General features: G+C 55.9%; 1 protein-coding gene across 2 annotated transcripts in view; it reads left to right on the forward strand.

The window, feature by feature from the left end:
- The first annotated feature begins 2,971 nt into the window (after positions 1-2,971).
- The window catches only part of ADCY7 (adenylate cyclase 7), a 54,672-nt gene continuing 42,089 nt past the window's right edge, over positions 2,972-15,554 (forward strand). For both annotated transcript variants that reach the window (XM_081032515.1, XM_081032517.1), the window contains exon 1: positions 2,972-3,058. The gene's annotated coding sequence lies outside the window, so the exon portion shown is untranslated. The remainder of the gene's footprint in view (positions 3,059-15,554) is intronic.

The following is a 15,554-nucleotide window of genomic DNA, read 5'->3' on the forward strand; positions in this document are numbered from 1 at the left end:
TTTCTGGTCATTCTTCCAATGTAAAGCTGGATTGCCAGGGAGAAAGGTGTACACTGTAAGCCTCGTTCAGGCAACAAATGCTGGCCATTTTCTAGCAGTAGGCACGGCCCTCGGTGCTGGACCCTGCAGTTAAAGAGGAGCTCTTCAGGCAAATGTTCTCTGGCGTTTTCTGCACAGTGGGTCATTCAAATCACAAACACACTAGATGTGGACATTTGGAGACTCCCGCCACCCCCTGGACAGAGACATTTTGAAACTGCAGCCCTTCCCTGTGGATTTGATTTCCTCTGCAGGCTTCTCCAGAACAAAATTACGAAAATACTTCCTTATATAAGTTTTATTTTCAAACACAAAGATCTTTAATCTTCTGGTTGTTGTTTTAGGACGGTGTGAAGGGGTGTTGAGTAGTTTTCCCCATATGGAAGCCAATTCATCCAACACTACATACAGAGAAGACATTCCTTGCCTCTGATTGTAGTGCCATCCCTGTCACCAGCTGAGCTCCCCTGGGTTTTTACTAAGGCATCTTGCAGACCCCTGCCCAGGATCAGGGTCTCCAGGCGAGGGATTCCAACCATGGCGTTTTAAAGCACTGCCTTAGAGCATCGCCCCCAGGCTGGCCCGAGGACCAGCAGCATTGGGGTCACCTGGGAGCTTGGTAGAAGGTACACTTCTTGAGAGCCACGCCAGACCTGCAGAATCAAAAGCCTGGTGTGGGGAGAGTGGGGGGGGCAGCAGTGTTTTCACTAGGCCTCTGGGCGATTCTGACGTTGGCTGCAGTCTGAGAATCACTGAGGCCTGAGTGTGGGACGAGGCCACGCTGCTGCTATGACCACAGCACAGATGGCGGAGCTGTGTCGGCAGTTAATGGTGAGTGCTGACGCGGGCCTGTGTTCAGCTCACTTTCTCCAGCCCTGTTTTCCTGTCTGCTGTCAGGGGATTGGTATCAGATTTGCATAAAGATGACACACATGGGGGGGGGGAGTCATAGCTTCGCCCCGGGCTCCCGCACACCGCTAAGGGCTGAGGGCTTCTCGTGCTGTTGGAAGGGCCCAGAAGGAATGCTGGGCACAAGCCCCAGGGGGGCCCTCCCCTGCCCAGGGCCCCCCCTCACTCTCTCCTGGGTTGACCTTGGTGGGCAGAACACATGCCTCTAGGCTAAGGCACTCACTGTTCTTGAGGCAAACAGGTGGTTTCCCTCACTTCCGGGGTTCTGTTGAGGGGTGGGCGGGGCCGGTTCAGAAGTTGGCTCTGATGGGGATCAGGTGTGCCCACCATCATGCCCATTTCGATCGCGGGGAAGTCTCAGCTGCTCCCATCCTGCCTGGTGAGGCCCTCAAGGCACAGCAGTGACATCGCCAGGGAAGTGGTGCTGCTCTGGCCCAGAAATCCAAGTGTCACCCCCCAAGAGGCTGTGGGGATCCAGTCTTGGGGAATCAGGGGGCGCTTGCTGTGAACAGTCAGCTGGGACCTCCCTCCGCCCATCTGGGATGGCTTCCTCAGCACTTCCTCAGTAAGTGGCCTCCGGTCTGGGTTCCACGGTGGGGTCAGGGCCTTGACACACCCAGGGTCTCTTCCCTCTCAGGTAATGGGGACAGGGTTTCGGGGCGCTCCCTCTGTGATACCCGACTCCAGGATTCTGGCACAGGACTCCGAGTTACCTGAGTGTCTCCAACCTGCTTGTCCTAGGATCATCCAGGTAATTCCCAGGAAACTTTCCCATGGAGCTCAGGCTAGGGCCTCTTAGGGTGGACCTGTAAAATGGCCTTACCAGCTGCCCACGTGACCCCTGTCGGCAAAGTGGGAACCACGGTTCCACAACGGACATAGGAGCTTCGGAAAAGTGGGGAGGCTGAGACTTTTGAAGGTCTGTGGGTGACCTGCCTTCCTGGTCTTGATAACTCCTTCAATCACTCTCTTTTGCCACACCCATGGTGACTCAGGACCGCTTTCTTGCTCACCCAGCTGGGGTGCTAGGGTTTTGCTGCCAAATCTGGGGCCCCACCCTGGGTCGTAGGCAGCTGTGAGTGGGGTCATGATGAGGTTAGGACACCTACTTTTCTTTTTAATTTTTTTTATTGGGGAATATTGGGGAACAGTGTGTTTCTCCGGGGCTGGTCAGCTCCAAGTCGTCCTTCAATCTTAGTTGCAGGGGGCACAGCCCACCATCCCATGTGGAATTGACCCGCAACCTTGTGGTTGAGAGCTCCCCCTCTAACCAACTGAGCCGTCTGGTAGCCCCCTCCCACCCCCCCAGCTCAGCTGCAGCTCGTTGTCTTCAGTCTGGTGTGGAGGGCACAGCTCACTGGCCCATGTAGGAATCGAATGGGCAACCCTGCTGTTGAGCCACGCGGCGCCCAGGACACCTACCTGCTGAAGACACCTACTTTCTTAGGGGGGCTTTGTCTTCCTGGTGCCAGCACAGACTGGTTGATAAAGGTGGACTCACGTGGGTGCAGGGGTGGGGGAGGGGCTCAGCCCCCACCTCTGGACACCCCCACGGAGTGTAAGGCCTCAGTGAGACCTAAGCTTCCCTCATCTTGGAAGGAGAGTATTAGCCCGCAGATTATGGATCCTTCTAGAAACAGGCGTTGCTGGAGTAGAGGGGCGGATCTGGATGGAAAGCGCTGAAAGAGTTTGCTAGAAAGTGCTTCCCTCTGGGGTAGGGCAGCACCTGGCACGTCCAAACACAGGCGAGATTTTGAGAAAACAGAATTGTTTGAAAAGGCTTTATTTCCTGCTCCTGTTCGAGGGGTGCCCGGCCACTCCCGTGCACGCCGAGGTGGACATGTGGGATGTTTGTGCGTTTCAACATTCCTCGCGAAAATCGAGCAGGGCGGGGGCGCGCAGCGCCGGGGTGGGGGCCAGGGGTTCGGGGCGTCCGGGCCTCGCCTCCCACGGCCCCACCGCGGCCCCGGGCCGGCCCGACCGCCAGTGGGGGGCGCTGGCCGCCGCGCCGCCGTCCCCGCCCGCACAGCCGGTCCCGCCCGCAGCCGGCGCGGACACACAGGCGGCGCGGACACACGGGCGGTGGCCGCAGTGGGAGCAGCGGCGGCAGGTGAGCGCGGGGCGGCGGGATCCGGGTGGGGGAGGCGGGGCGGCGCCCGGCCCGAGGGCGCGCGCGTGCGGGTCTGGGGTCCGCGACGTGCCTGCCCATGGGTCCTCGGGCCCCGCCGTGGCGGGGGTCAGCCTGCGGGCGTCTGTGGGTTCCGTGCCCGGCCGGGCCCCACCCGCGCGGAGGGCAGGCTGTAGGGCCGGGCGGCTGGGCCGGCCCTCCCCTCCCTTGGCTGCTCTCCCGGGCTCCAAGAAGGGGGATGTGGGGGGGTGGCGGCCAACTGGGACCCCAGCCCCACGGGGCCACCCGCCTCCCTCCACTCCTGCTCTGTCTCCTGCCGAAGTCTGGGGTGGGTCTTCCCAGACGTTCCCTCCCCTGTCCCTGTCCCTGTCCCCCTCCCAAGGCACTGCAGGAGACGCGTCCCAGACAGGGCCCCAGCTGGCAGGGATTCCCTAACCCCACTCTCCCGACCAGAAGACTGAGGCCTGGCCGAGGCTCTGTGCTCGCCTGGGAGCCTAACCCTCGGGCCATTCTCTTGCAAAGACCGTTGCTTCCAAAGGCAGCGAGGGTCTGGTTTTCCAGTTTCCCAGACGCGGACAAGGGGAGGATGGGGGACCCCAGGGGCCAGGTCGATATATAGCTGACTCTTGAACAGCCCGGGTTTGAGCTGCTGAGGTCCACTTACATGTGGATTTTTTCAATAAATAACAGTCGGCCTCCGTACCCCCATGGTCTGTCTCTGCTTATTCAACCAACCGCTGATGGAAAATGGAAAACAATATTTTCCATCCCCGAGGTTGGGAATCCGCGGATGTGGAGGGCTGACTGCATGCTCTGGTCTGGCTGTATGAATTGTTCTACTCCATTTTATATAAGGGACTTATATTGGTATTGGGAAGGGGGGTCCTGGAACCAATCCCGCCCAGATGCCAGATTATTGTTAAGTTTCGGGGGGTTGTCAGAAGTTATATATGGATTTTCCACTGTGTGTGGGGGTGGACGCCTCCAACCCCTGCTTGTTCAAGGGTAAACTGTGGTCTGTTTAAAGTAAAAACAGCTCAAGGGGAGGGGGCTCAATGAGGACAAGAGTCGGGCTTGAGGCTGGAAGCAGTCCAACCACAGCTGACAGCGAGCAGAACCCCTCACCAGTTAAAGGGGGGGTATAGGTAGGAGAGTGGGCCAGGCTTTAGCCCCCGACTTGGATCCCCACTGGGGAAACCCCACCTAACCTTTCACATTAAGGAGACAGGCAAAGGTGGCAACAGCCTGGCTGGGGCCAAGATGTGTGGCCGGGAGGTATTCCCTCATGGTTTATACCTTGGGTCCCCGCTTTCAGAGGCCAGGAACTCATGTTCTTCCCAAGTCCCAGAGCCAAAGCTGGCAGTGAGTTTGGACCCATTACTAGAAGTAGAACCTTTAAGATAGGGACCTTCAAGATAGGGACCACAGGTGCCCTGTGTGGTTGGACTTTGCCTAGAATGACCGGTTTTAGGTTTGGGGTCCTCATCGCTTGCTGAAACCTGGTCCAGAGTGATACTGGACAGAGGAATGAATGAATGACCAAGAAGGCTGCAGTGGTTTCAGGACTGGGCAGGCAGGGCCTTGGGCTCTGAGATGAGGAGGCCCTGGCATTTACACAAGGGCACATGCCCTCGTAGGACCGGGTCAGGAGGCAGACCTCAGGTACGGTGAGGAGGCCCCACAGGAGTGGCCAGCTGGGTCTGGGAAGCAGAGGTGGGCAGCCTCGTGCATGGCGACTTGGGTCCACAGGGTGCCTTTGGAGCTCCCCCACACCCTGACAAGTGCTGAATGCTCAGGATCCTCGGGGCCAGGTCCTCTTCCCGTAGCCCTCTGTACCCTCAGGCTTTCGGGAAGGGGTGCTCTTGGGCCTTTTATGGAGGACGGCAGGGAGAGGTGGGAGCCCTCCAGTTTCTGAGGCCAGATTGCTTACAAAGCTGTGGCATGTCCTTTATATTGTTGGTTCCTGTGAGTTAGGGCTGGAATGATCAGCCCAGTTTACAGGTGGGAAACCTGAGGTCATCAAAGGGGTCTAGCAAGGTAGGCCTGGAGCTGGCACTAGGCCTGGCCTTCTGGCCTTCCTGTGGTTTTGGAGGAATCGGTTTGAGGTTTGAGGGTAGGCCTGACCCCACCCCAGCAGGCAGATTCTCAAGTGGGCCTGTAAAATCCTGCCTGCCCTCCCCCCCCCAGCCCCTGGGCAAAACATACTTCCTGCCCTCCTCTCCCTGCGGTTCCAACGCCAGTCCCTGGGGTTGCTCTGGGGCTTGGCTGCTGACCCCCACCTCCTGGATCCCCTTCCTCTGTCGGGGGCCAAAGGAACTGCTGAGTGTTGGGGGGTGTGTTGGATAGTGACTTATGTTGACTCCAGCAAGGGAGCTCGAGTGGCCTGCCTGTGCCTGGGTAGGGCACAGAGATGAGTTCCGTATGGTCACTGCCCTTCTAAGCCCGCTGACCAACAGAGAGAAAGTGGTTGTACCTTGACCCCAAACACCTCTGTAGAGAGAGCCTCGCACAGCTGGCCAATCTGCGCATTGGGCACTGGGGAAGGACGGGGCCTCATTGGGGTGTCTTTGGGGAATTTGTTGATAGATCATCTTATTTATTTATGCTTTCTGTATTTTCAAAATTGTCTACAGTCAGGAAGAAAAGCAAAACTTTATTCCTTTTTGGTTCTGGAAAAGTTTCAAGAACAGTTCTGCTGCTTCTGAAACTCGGAATTGGGTTTGCAGGTGAGGTCTGGAGGCTGTGGTAAACTTCTGAATTGAATCTGGGGTCCAGTGGGAAGGTCCTAGGACTCAGATATTTCAGTACAGCTTCGCCTCAAAACCTAGCTGCGTGGCCTGGAACTCGGTCTCGGCAATGTCGCCTCTCCCACTGTGCTCGCTGGCATCTGTGGCTCATGATTTACTGTTGGAAAACTATCTGATGGGGACTGGCGGGTGGCTGGGTGATGGCAGCCCATCTCGGGAGGACACCAGGCCAGGGGTGATGGTGGCAAGGTTGGTGACAGCCTCCGGGCCCTGAGCCACCCACGTTTGGGAACCAATGACAGTGATTTCCCAGGCTGATGCTCCTGGCTTGGGAGGGGCTCTGGGCCCCAGAAGAGCTAAGGATGCCACATCCTTTTGGGTCCTCAGTGTGTGACATCAGCCCTCAGGCTCCTTCTCCTCTTTGCATGCCCTTTCTGCTCCCTGTTGTGAGAGCTCCATTCCCTCCCCCTCCAGCCCTTGACTTTCCTTCTCTCTGTAAACCCTTGCCTCCAGTGCAACCCCCAGCGTGTATCTTTGAACATGCTCAGCCCCTCTTGGACAGCTGACCGCAGGGGCCCCCTTTCATGCTGGTGGCCTGTGGGTCAGAGACATGGCATGGCCTGGCGGCCCTTCCAACTTCAGGCTCTGGTTCTGGGCTGTGTGCTTTCCTCTGCTTTTTGGATGTGGGCATTTGGGCCTGGACTGTCACTTTAAGAGGGGGAAAAGGGAAAGGCAGGAGCTGCTGGTTCCCTGTACTGCCCTCTTTGTCCTCCAGCTTGTATGGGGGGCCCTGCAGTATGGCGTGGTGGGCACTAGGTCAGGGCCAGTGCCAGCTGAGGGGAGCTGGCAGCAAGAGGCCCAGTCCAGCCAGTATGTGCATAGGACGCCTCTCCTTCAGTGAAAGACCACCTGCTGAGTGCATGGCTGTGAGCAGCAGTCCAGCGGTTTGGGGTGGGGGATGGGGAGGTGGGCCGTGGGGAGAAGCGCTGTTTTCAGTTCTTAACACCAAAGGCTACTATTTGCAAGCGCCAGAGAACAGGAACACAGGCTCTGCAGGGAATCCCCTGGGCTTGAATCCCAGCTCAACATTTCCTAGCTGTGTGACTTTGGGTGAGTGCTTCAACCTCTCTGACTTCAATTTCTCGTGTATGAAAAGGAGACAATAAGAACACAAAGCTCAAAGGCCAAGGAACAGTTCCAGATTAAAGGAAACAAAGAAATGTGACAACCAAATGTAGTCTGTGAACTTGGGCTGAAAAATATAGGGACAGTTGATGAAATTGGAAATGGGCTGTAGATTAAAGTATTGTATCAGTGTTAAGTGTGCGCGAGGGCCCGGAGGCCTGCAGGGGACGGCCAGGAGCCTGAAGCTGTGTGAGTCCAGCCAATTGTGTCCTGTCCTATTCCCAATGCTCCCTGCAACCCACCTGCAGCTCTAAGCGTGCGCCTGGCTCTTCAGGAGGGGTGCTGGGTGGTTTGCTGACCTCCCTATGGGGAGGGTACAGGCAGAACTCACAGAGGGCCCCCAGGCTACAGTCTTCATTTTCGTTTGGTGTATTAGGTGGGCAGTGTTCTCCTCTCTCTCTCAGCCTCTTCTAAAATGGGGGTAGACGGCCTTCCTGGAATGACGTCAGGACTAGAGACTGGCATGGCTGCCTGGAGCAGTGGTTCTGAGCGCATGACTGTTCACACCCCTGGTTCCCCACTGGCCTGGGCACAGGGTCAGAAGGTGCCCAGGAGGGGAAGGAATGAGCCACTGGGTACAGGCAGTGGGGGAAGCAGGCATTGTGTAGCTGACCCTGCAGATGGGTCTGTCGTCCGCATCTCACAGAGCAGGGAACAGTTATAGTGAAGGAGATGGGAGCAGCTCCACTCAGTGAGTTTGGTGTACGACAGATGGGGAAACTGAGGCTCCGAGAGGTGGTGTGGCTCAGAGGTCCCACAGCCAGGCAGCTTCTGCCTCCTGGGCCATGGCTCTGAGCTGTATTCCTGCGGAGGAGGAGAAAGTCAGCTCATTTCTTACTTTTAAACGGCTTTGTGTTAATTACAGAAATGATTCACATTATTGAAAAACCAGAAAATCGAAGCAATAAAGTGGGGAAAATACCAGAATTTGTACTCTTTGAAGTTACCATTAATGTGTACATCCTCTCAGATGGCTTTTGTTTTTTTTTTAAACATTTGACCAGAAAAACGGTTGAGCATCACAACTGTCCTTATTGTCACCTAAGGGGAGGTTCCATCTGTCCAGCTCGCCTCGGGCTTTGTGGGTAGACATCAGACATCCTCAGACATCAGACTCCTCAGACATCAGGCTCACCCCACATGTGGTACACAAGGAGCCTGGTTGATTTTCTCGTCCCCTATTGCTGGTCTTTAGGTTGTTTCCAGTATTTTTGCAGTTAGAGCACTGCACTGAGTAGCTAGTAGTCTGCTGTTTGCATACATTGGGGATCTTTTCTGTAGGCTCAAGTTAAGATGGGTCCAGTCCTCAACTTTGAGGCCTGCAGACTAGATGCAGGTTTGCGGTCAGGCTGCGTCTGGGGGCGTGGAGGTCTCTGGCACCAAGAGCTCTCTGGCACCGGTAAACTGCTTTGCGGTCAGAAGATGAGACGGGGAGGGGCTCCTGCGAGAGGGCTCTGCCAGGAGAGGGGTTAAGATGCCAGCCCAGGTTCCTGTGAGGCCGGTGGGGGGAGGTGAAGGAGGAGTGGCCTCTTCTCCATGCTGCCTGATGATGGAGCCTGGAGCCTGGAACCCTGCAGCCCTGCAAGGGGCTTTCTGAGATCGAGTTTGCCAATCATGCTGGGGGGTCAGTTCAGTTTGGGAGCAGGGGTGGGCAGCAGGGTTGAGGCTAGTTCTGTTGTTACCTGCTCTGAAAGCCCAGATGAGTGAGTGGCCTTCCTTCTCAGGGCCCACACTCCTCATCTGTAGGAAGGAGCTGGAAACGACCCCTAGCTTGAGACTCAAAATGAAACAACAGAGGCTAGAGCTCTTACCGTGGCGATGTCGCAGCATTTCAATGTGGAAAAATTAAATGTACATGAAGGAAGACAGAACTGCACAACCACGCCCATGTAGTCATCCCTTTGCAGCCCTGATGTCCATTGTTGGCCAACCGGGGGTCTTCTCTACTCCCACACACTTCCCCCTCCAAACCTCCTATCACTTCATCTGTAAAAGTTGTAGGATATATTCCTAAAAGATAAGGACTAAAAACCCAGAATATTATTCCCACACCTAACACTTAACAGTATTCTGTAAGGTCACAAATACCCATTCAGTGTCCAAATTTCCACTTGTTTCATACACATGTCTCTCTATATGTTTAGTGTTTTTAAAGTCAAGATCCAGATGAGGTCTATGTAACGGGATTTCATGAGATTTCTCATCTTTCATCGGTAGGATTGATATTCACTTTTTTGTGCTGTGTTTGTTTTGGGAGGTTGGGTCCCTTTTCCTATAGTGAGCTCCCCATAATGTATACCGCGTTCCTTATCCCCAGACCTACAAACTGGTGTTGTGTCTGGAGGCGTGCTCTAATTCAGTTTGGCTTTTTCTTTCTCCTGAGAGCACATTGAAGATGGGGCAGCATGCTTGTGCTGGGATGTTTGCCGTGCGTGGCTGCGTCTCCTTTTGTTGTGCTGGCAGCCACTGATGGTCAGTGGCTTTAAGATGGTAGGATTTTGAATGGTTATAAAAACATTCTGTTTTCACCTGGCTACAGTGCCGCTAAGTTTGGCGTTGGGGAGAGAACTTCCAGTCTCAGGCCATGTGTTTCCTTATTGCTTTTACCCGTTATCTTTTTAATTGCTTAGTTGTGTATTTCATTAGGGAAAACTGGAAAACAGACATAAACGAGACCACTAATATGAAATTAAAACTGCTAAAATTCATGGTAACTCCTGAGATTTGGAGTCCATTCTTCCAGATTTTCTTGGGAAAAAACAACAACGTATATGTGCACATGTGTGATGCTGAGAAGTGGAAGGGGGTGGAACTTCCTGCGGATCTGTGTGCTGCTGTTCTCTCATCTGGCACCTCCCCTTCCAGGATCTGTAGGGAGGGGCGTGGTCTCTTCCCTGCCCCTCAGTAGTTCACCTCCAGCTGGGTGTGGGAAGGACAGGCGTCCACGGGCATCCCCAGCTGCCAAGTTTTTCAAAGGAAATAGGACTTTGAGTTGGCAGAGCAGCTCCTTTCACATCTGTTCTTTTAGGATCCTGTACTGTTACTCAACACGCTGCCTGACCCTGGCTGCCCCTTTCCTTCTCCAGAGCCCTGGCGCCCAGGCTTGGCAGAGCCTGGGGCGTGAGTGCCAGCCCCCTGCCCTCCAGCAGACTGTACCACCAACACGATGTAGGGTTGCTCATCTCTCCTTCTTCTGGCATTGGAACCCGGACAGGTGGCAGCCATTTAGATGTCTGCATAGGGAGACAGGAGCTGGGGCCGGGGGAGCAGGGCTGAGGTTATTGGCCAAGATGCTGTTTACTTAGCACACTTGTTTCTCTGGAGTGGCTTTGAGGCTCACCCGTCACCCCTTAGCACCGCCACTGATTAGGAGTCTGAAGGCCCTTGTTCCATCCTGGGACTTGTAACTGATGACCCCAGTGAGCCCCTTCTGCTCTGGAAACCCAGTTTCCTGCCTATTAAGTGAAGGGATGAGCCAGCCACCTCCACATGTTCCCAGCCTGGGAAGGGAGGGGACCCCCAGCACACCCCCAAGCCCACAGCTGGGAAGAGGTGAAGGCAGAGGGGCTGAGGTGAGTCAATGCACTGGAATGCCGCTCTCCCCACACCCCCACACCCCCAGGGTGAAAAATCCATCTGGGAGGACAGTGAGTGAGGGACCACAAGGCTGCGCCTGCCTGAGCGAGGCCCTCCCCAGGCCTCCCCAGGGAGTCGGGCTGCTGGCGGCACAGGGCAGGCTCTGGCTCTGTTTCTGCGTGCGCTCTCATGGGGAGACGCTGGACACACATCTGTGTGGCAGGGAGGTCGTGAAGCTGTCTTGAGTGCCTGGTGCTGGGGAGAGGGGGCTGACGGGAGAGAAGAGCGGGCTGCAGTGAGAATGAGTCAGTCCAGTGGTGGCTGGGGCTGGGGGACCCGCTTCCAAGGCGCCTCAGTCACGTGGGTGGCACGGTGGTGCTGGTGAGTGGCAGGGACCTTGCCACAGGGCTGCTTGTGTGTACTCACAACGTGGTGGCTGGCTTTCCCGGCCCGAGTGATCCGAGAGGGAACGAGGGGCAGCCTCCATGTCTTCCTTGACCTCAGACGGCACACGCTGTGTTTCTGCAACATTCTGCTGGTCATCTAGGTCATGTGGGAGGGGATTGTGCATGGGCGTGAACCAAGAGGCCAGGTCGTTGGAGGCCGTCTGGGAGGCTGGCTACCACACTGGCCAAGATGGTGCCAGCAGCTCCCAGCTCACACCCTACCCGCCTAGGGAAATGAGAACATTTCCCCCCAAAACAGTTCAAACAAAAGTCCCAGGACTGAATCTCACTGGACCACTTTGAGTCCTGTGCCCATTCCTCAATGGACACTGGTCATGGGCCCACTCTGGAGGGCCGGTTCCCCATAGGAATAGGGAGCTGTCACCAGAGTGGAAGGAGGATAACAGTGTCTTCTGTAGAGAGGCCTGTGGCACCGTGGTTCAGAGAAGGTGATGACAGGGCCCTGGGGAAGGCTTCCTGGAAGAGGTGGCGTTCGTATTTGTCTTGGCAGGATAAGTACCATGTTTCCCCGAAAATAAGACCGGGTTTTATATTAATTTTTGCTTCAAAAGACGCATTAGGGCTTATGTTCAGGGGATGTCATCCTGAAACATCATGCTAGGGTCTTATTCTACGGTCTCATGCTAGGGTCTTATTCAGTTAGGTCTTATTCTCAGGGAAACATGGTAGCGTTTTGACTATTCCAGGTGGCAGAAAGGCCTGAACCAAGGCATGGAAGAAGGAGGCAGCTGGATAGCGGGGGTGGGGACATTGGGATGGAAAGATGAGAAGGAAGAGCTGGGACGTGGGTCAGGAAGCCCAGTGAAGCCATGGAAGGCCTTGGACCAGGGCAGGCATGCAGCAGGGCCAGGAACTAGGGTTTGGAACCAAGAGAACACCCTCTGTCTGGCCTTCCTTGCCTCCAGCTTTAACTGAGCACTTACTATGTGCCTCACGCACGTTTCTCACTTAACCCTCACAGCCTCCCAAGCAGTTGGGTGACATTGTCCTGACTTTTACCTATGGGCTCCCTGAGCTGCCGAGATCGCTAACTCGGCCAAGATCACTTGATGGGGCTCTGACTCCAGCGCTCTGAAGCCTCTCCATCCCACTGGGACGAGGGGCTGGGTTGCGGGGCATGGTGAGTCGCCAGCCTGATGCTCAGACCTTTTCTCAGGTGTGCTGAGCCCCTAACACTCCGTAAGGGAAAGAGAGAGACGAGGTGACAGTAGTGTAGATGGTTATTCCCCTGCTCATGCCCCTTCCCAGAAAACTGCCCGCCTGGCGTTCACAATGCACTGGGGTCCCGTGGGGTTTCTTTTCAAGGGGGAAGGGCTAGCCATCTGGGTTTGCTGAATGGGGCCAAGCTGTTTGCTCAGAACTTGGCATAATTTATCCCTTGGCCGCCTACCTTGTTTTGGGTGCAGTTTTATTCCTACTTGCCTACTGTTGCATGGCCTTGCCACTCTCTGCTGCCTGTGCCTGCCATGCACTCATCAGAGATTGGCCAGGCCATCTTTTTGGTCTGGGACACCCCATCTTGGTTCTGTTCCTCCAGGGAGACCCCGAATCTTCCCTAGGTAGATGAGGTCTCTCTCCCCTGGGCTCCGGATTATGTATGTTTACTCACTGGCGCTTCTCTCAGATCTCTGTGCTGTACCGTCTTAACCTGGTGGGCATGTCTTAACCTGGGGCTTGGATGGCAGGGGCTATGTCCAAGTCACGTTGGTGTCCCCAGCACTCAAGAGGGGTCCTGCCTACCGGGAGGAGGCCGGGTGTTGCTGAGTGGGACAGGAAAGGGTCAGGCCGTGCTTTGTCCTTGGCGCCGTAAGGAGCAGAAACCAGTCTTCCCTGTCTGATGCTGAGAGAGCCTGAGGTTGTCCCAGCTTTGGGTATGTTGGTCCAGCAGGTTTGGGAGCATTGAGTGCCAGAGCTCAGGGACCTTGGGGGAGAGCAGCCTGCCAATGAGGGAGGCGTGGGATGTGGGGCAGCCCACTCCTCAGGGATGCCCGTCCTCACTCCCAGGAGTGTGCGCGGAGGAGAGCACGGGACACAGAGTCACGTAGACCTGACACTGAACCCTGGCTCTGCCTTTTCTTAGCTGTGTGTGCTGCGGTGAGTAAGTGGCCTCTCTGAGCCTGGCTTCCTCTTCTGTAGAAGGGGGGTGACAGCAGTCCCCTCCTCACGGGCTGAGGGGGGATTACACGAGCTGTGCACACTGCCAGTCAGTGTCTACATGCCAAACACAGAGTACCTTAGCCTGTGGGTACAGGTCCTGCCTGCGGGGCCCCTGCCCTCGGTGTGAGGGGTGCAGCAGGTCAGCAGGAAAGAGCCTGACCACTGCCTCCACTGAGGAAATTGCTGGAAGGGAGGCCTGGGGAGGGCAGGAGGTGTTAGCTGGGATCATTGGGCCCTGTTCCCCACTTTGTTATTAAACGGTACAATTTACTGTCAGGATCAAAGGTAGAAAATGATCCCAGGGCCCCAAGTGCATGCTCAGAAGGGCCCCTTGAGGATCAGGAGGGGCTTCGCCTCTCTCTTGGGAGGTTTCTGCTCTCTGCTCCCCAACCATTCCTAGTCAGCTGTCTCACCACTATGCTACCCATGAACCCAATGGGGAAACTGAGGCCTGGCAAAGCAGAAGGGGAGCTGGGATTTGATTCCTGACCTCATGGGGCCCAGGGCTGCCCAGGTTCTCTGGGGGGGGGGGGGTCCAGCCTTGGCCTGGCCCTAGCATAGGGCAGCTGCAATGGACAGGCAGCAGGCTAGATTGGAGACCTTCAACCTTTCAGAGATGGATGAGGCCCCCCACGATGTGGGTGGGGAAACTGAGGCGTACGGCCTGTGTGTGAGTGGCAGAGCCAGGCTGAGGCTCTGTGCCAGGCTGCTCTCACCCCTAATTGCTCATTGCCATGCATTTACTCTCTGCCTCCAACTGTCCTCTTGGGGCTTTTAATGGAGATTTTTGGTGCTTGTTTTATTTTTACTTTTTGAAAATTGTTCCAGCTTAAAGCTTCCAATTTCCATGAAGTCATTGGAATCGGCAGCCTGGTCTGACAGCTCCCCCCACTCCTGTTGAGGGCTTTGCTGCGGCTGGGAGAGGGGCCCAGAGCACCCCGAGTGGCGCTGAGCTAAGGTTCAGCATTAGCCTCTGCCGCCCCCGCCGTGAGCGGCCTGCCCACTGGAGCAGGAAGTGGTGGGTCCCAGATGTCACTCACTCTTGTTAGGTGGCGGGTGGAAGGAGCCTTCACGTGTGTGAAACTGGATGCTGGCCAAGGAGGGCCAGGCCAAAGTCAGGCCACCTCCAAGCAGCCTCAGACCCTGGCCCCGCTGCTGAGGGGCTCTCTAGGAGAGCCAGGTAAAGCGGGGTGTGGGAACAGGTGCCATCTGTCCTGGCTGCCTGGACAGCACCCCCTATCAGGCAGGCCTGGCCTGGTAGTGGAGGGACTAGGTCTGGGCTGGGCGTGGGGAAGGCTCTCAGAGCCTCCTGGGCAGATAGCTGGGTAGGGCAGCCCCTGGATAAAGGACCAGAGACAACTTGTCACCGTGACAGGAAGGTGCCGTTATTACTGCAGTGTTATTCGCTTGGCCTGTTGCACCTAGAATTCTGTGAACTACAGACTCTCAGATGTCCACATTTCTTTTCAAGGTTGTAATTTTACATCTACAAGGACACTCAACTTTTCTCAATGACAGTAAAAATTAGCAAGGGAAGGGCAATTTATTTTATTAAGTTAAAAAAATAAACAAAAAACCCAAACTCTAGAAGTGATGCCAAGAGCCAGAGGACGAAGGTGCCTCCAGAAAATGGAATCGTCTCCCTCTCCCTCCAGCCCCTCCTAACCCAAGGCCCCGAGAGCAACGTGGACCATTGGGAGGGGGTCCTGGACCTTTCTGCATGCTGATCGAGCACATGCTCACCGACACGCGGAGAAGCAGAAGCCTCTTTGCCCTGTGACTGCATGGTGTTCAGGACAGCTGGCACCGAGCTTCCTCCCTGGCCAGCTCTCGGGGGGGGGGGGGGGGGGGGGGAAGCAGGAGGCTGGGCTGGTCTCTGAGTGACAGGCCCCTGGACTCCGGGCTGGCTCTGTCTGCAATGGTTGTGTGGCCGTGGGCTGTCACTAGCTCTTGCTTGGTCACAGCCGTGCAGGTGGGCCATGTGAGGGGTGGCTAGACTAGCCTTTCTCAGAGTGGCGGCGCTGCTCCACTGGGGGCCCTGGGGGGTTTTCAGCCTGGATGTGGATGAACATGTTTAAAATTTGTTAGGTATTTATTTTAACATGTTTCAGAAGAAAAACATCGTTAAATAGGACCTTGAATCTATGACTTCATGAGTGTAGTTGGGCCTCAGACGAGGCTAAAGAAGATACTGAAATGAAAAGTGAGACCGAAGAGGAGTGGAAAGGGATGGGGTCTGCAGGAAGTGCAGGCGTCTGCCGGGGGCGCAGTCTGGGAGCCCTTCCTGACCAGGCTGCCGGGCTCCCCGCCTCCACCTGGGCCCTGGGCTTTCTGGGGTTTCCTGTG

Source organism: Rhinolophus hipposideros, assembly GCF_964194185.1.
Source record: "Rhinolophus hipposideros genome assembly, chromosome: 21".
Taxonomy (NCBI): Eukaryota; Metazoa; Chordata; class Mammalia; order Chiroptera; family Rhinolophidae; genus Rhinolophus; species Rhinolophus hipposideros.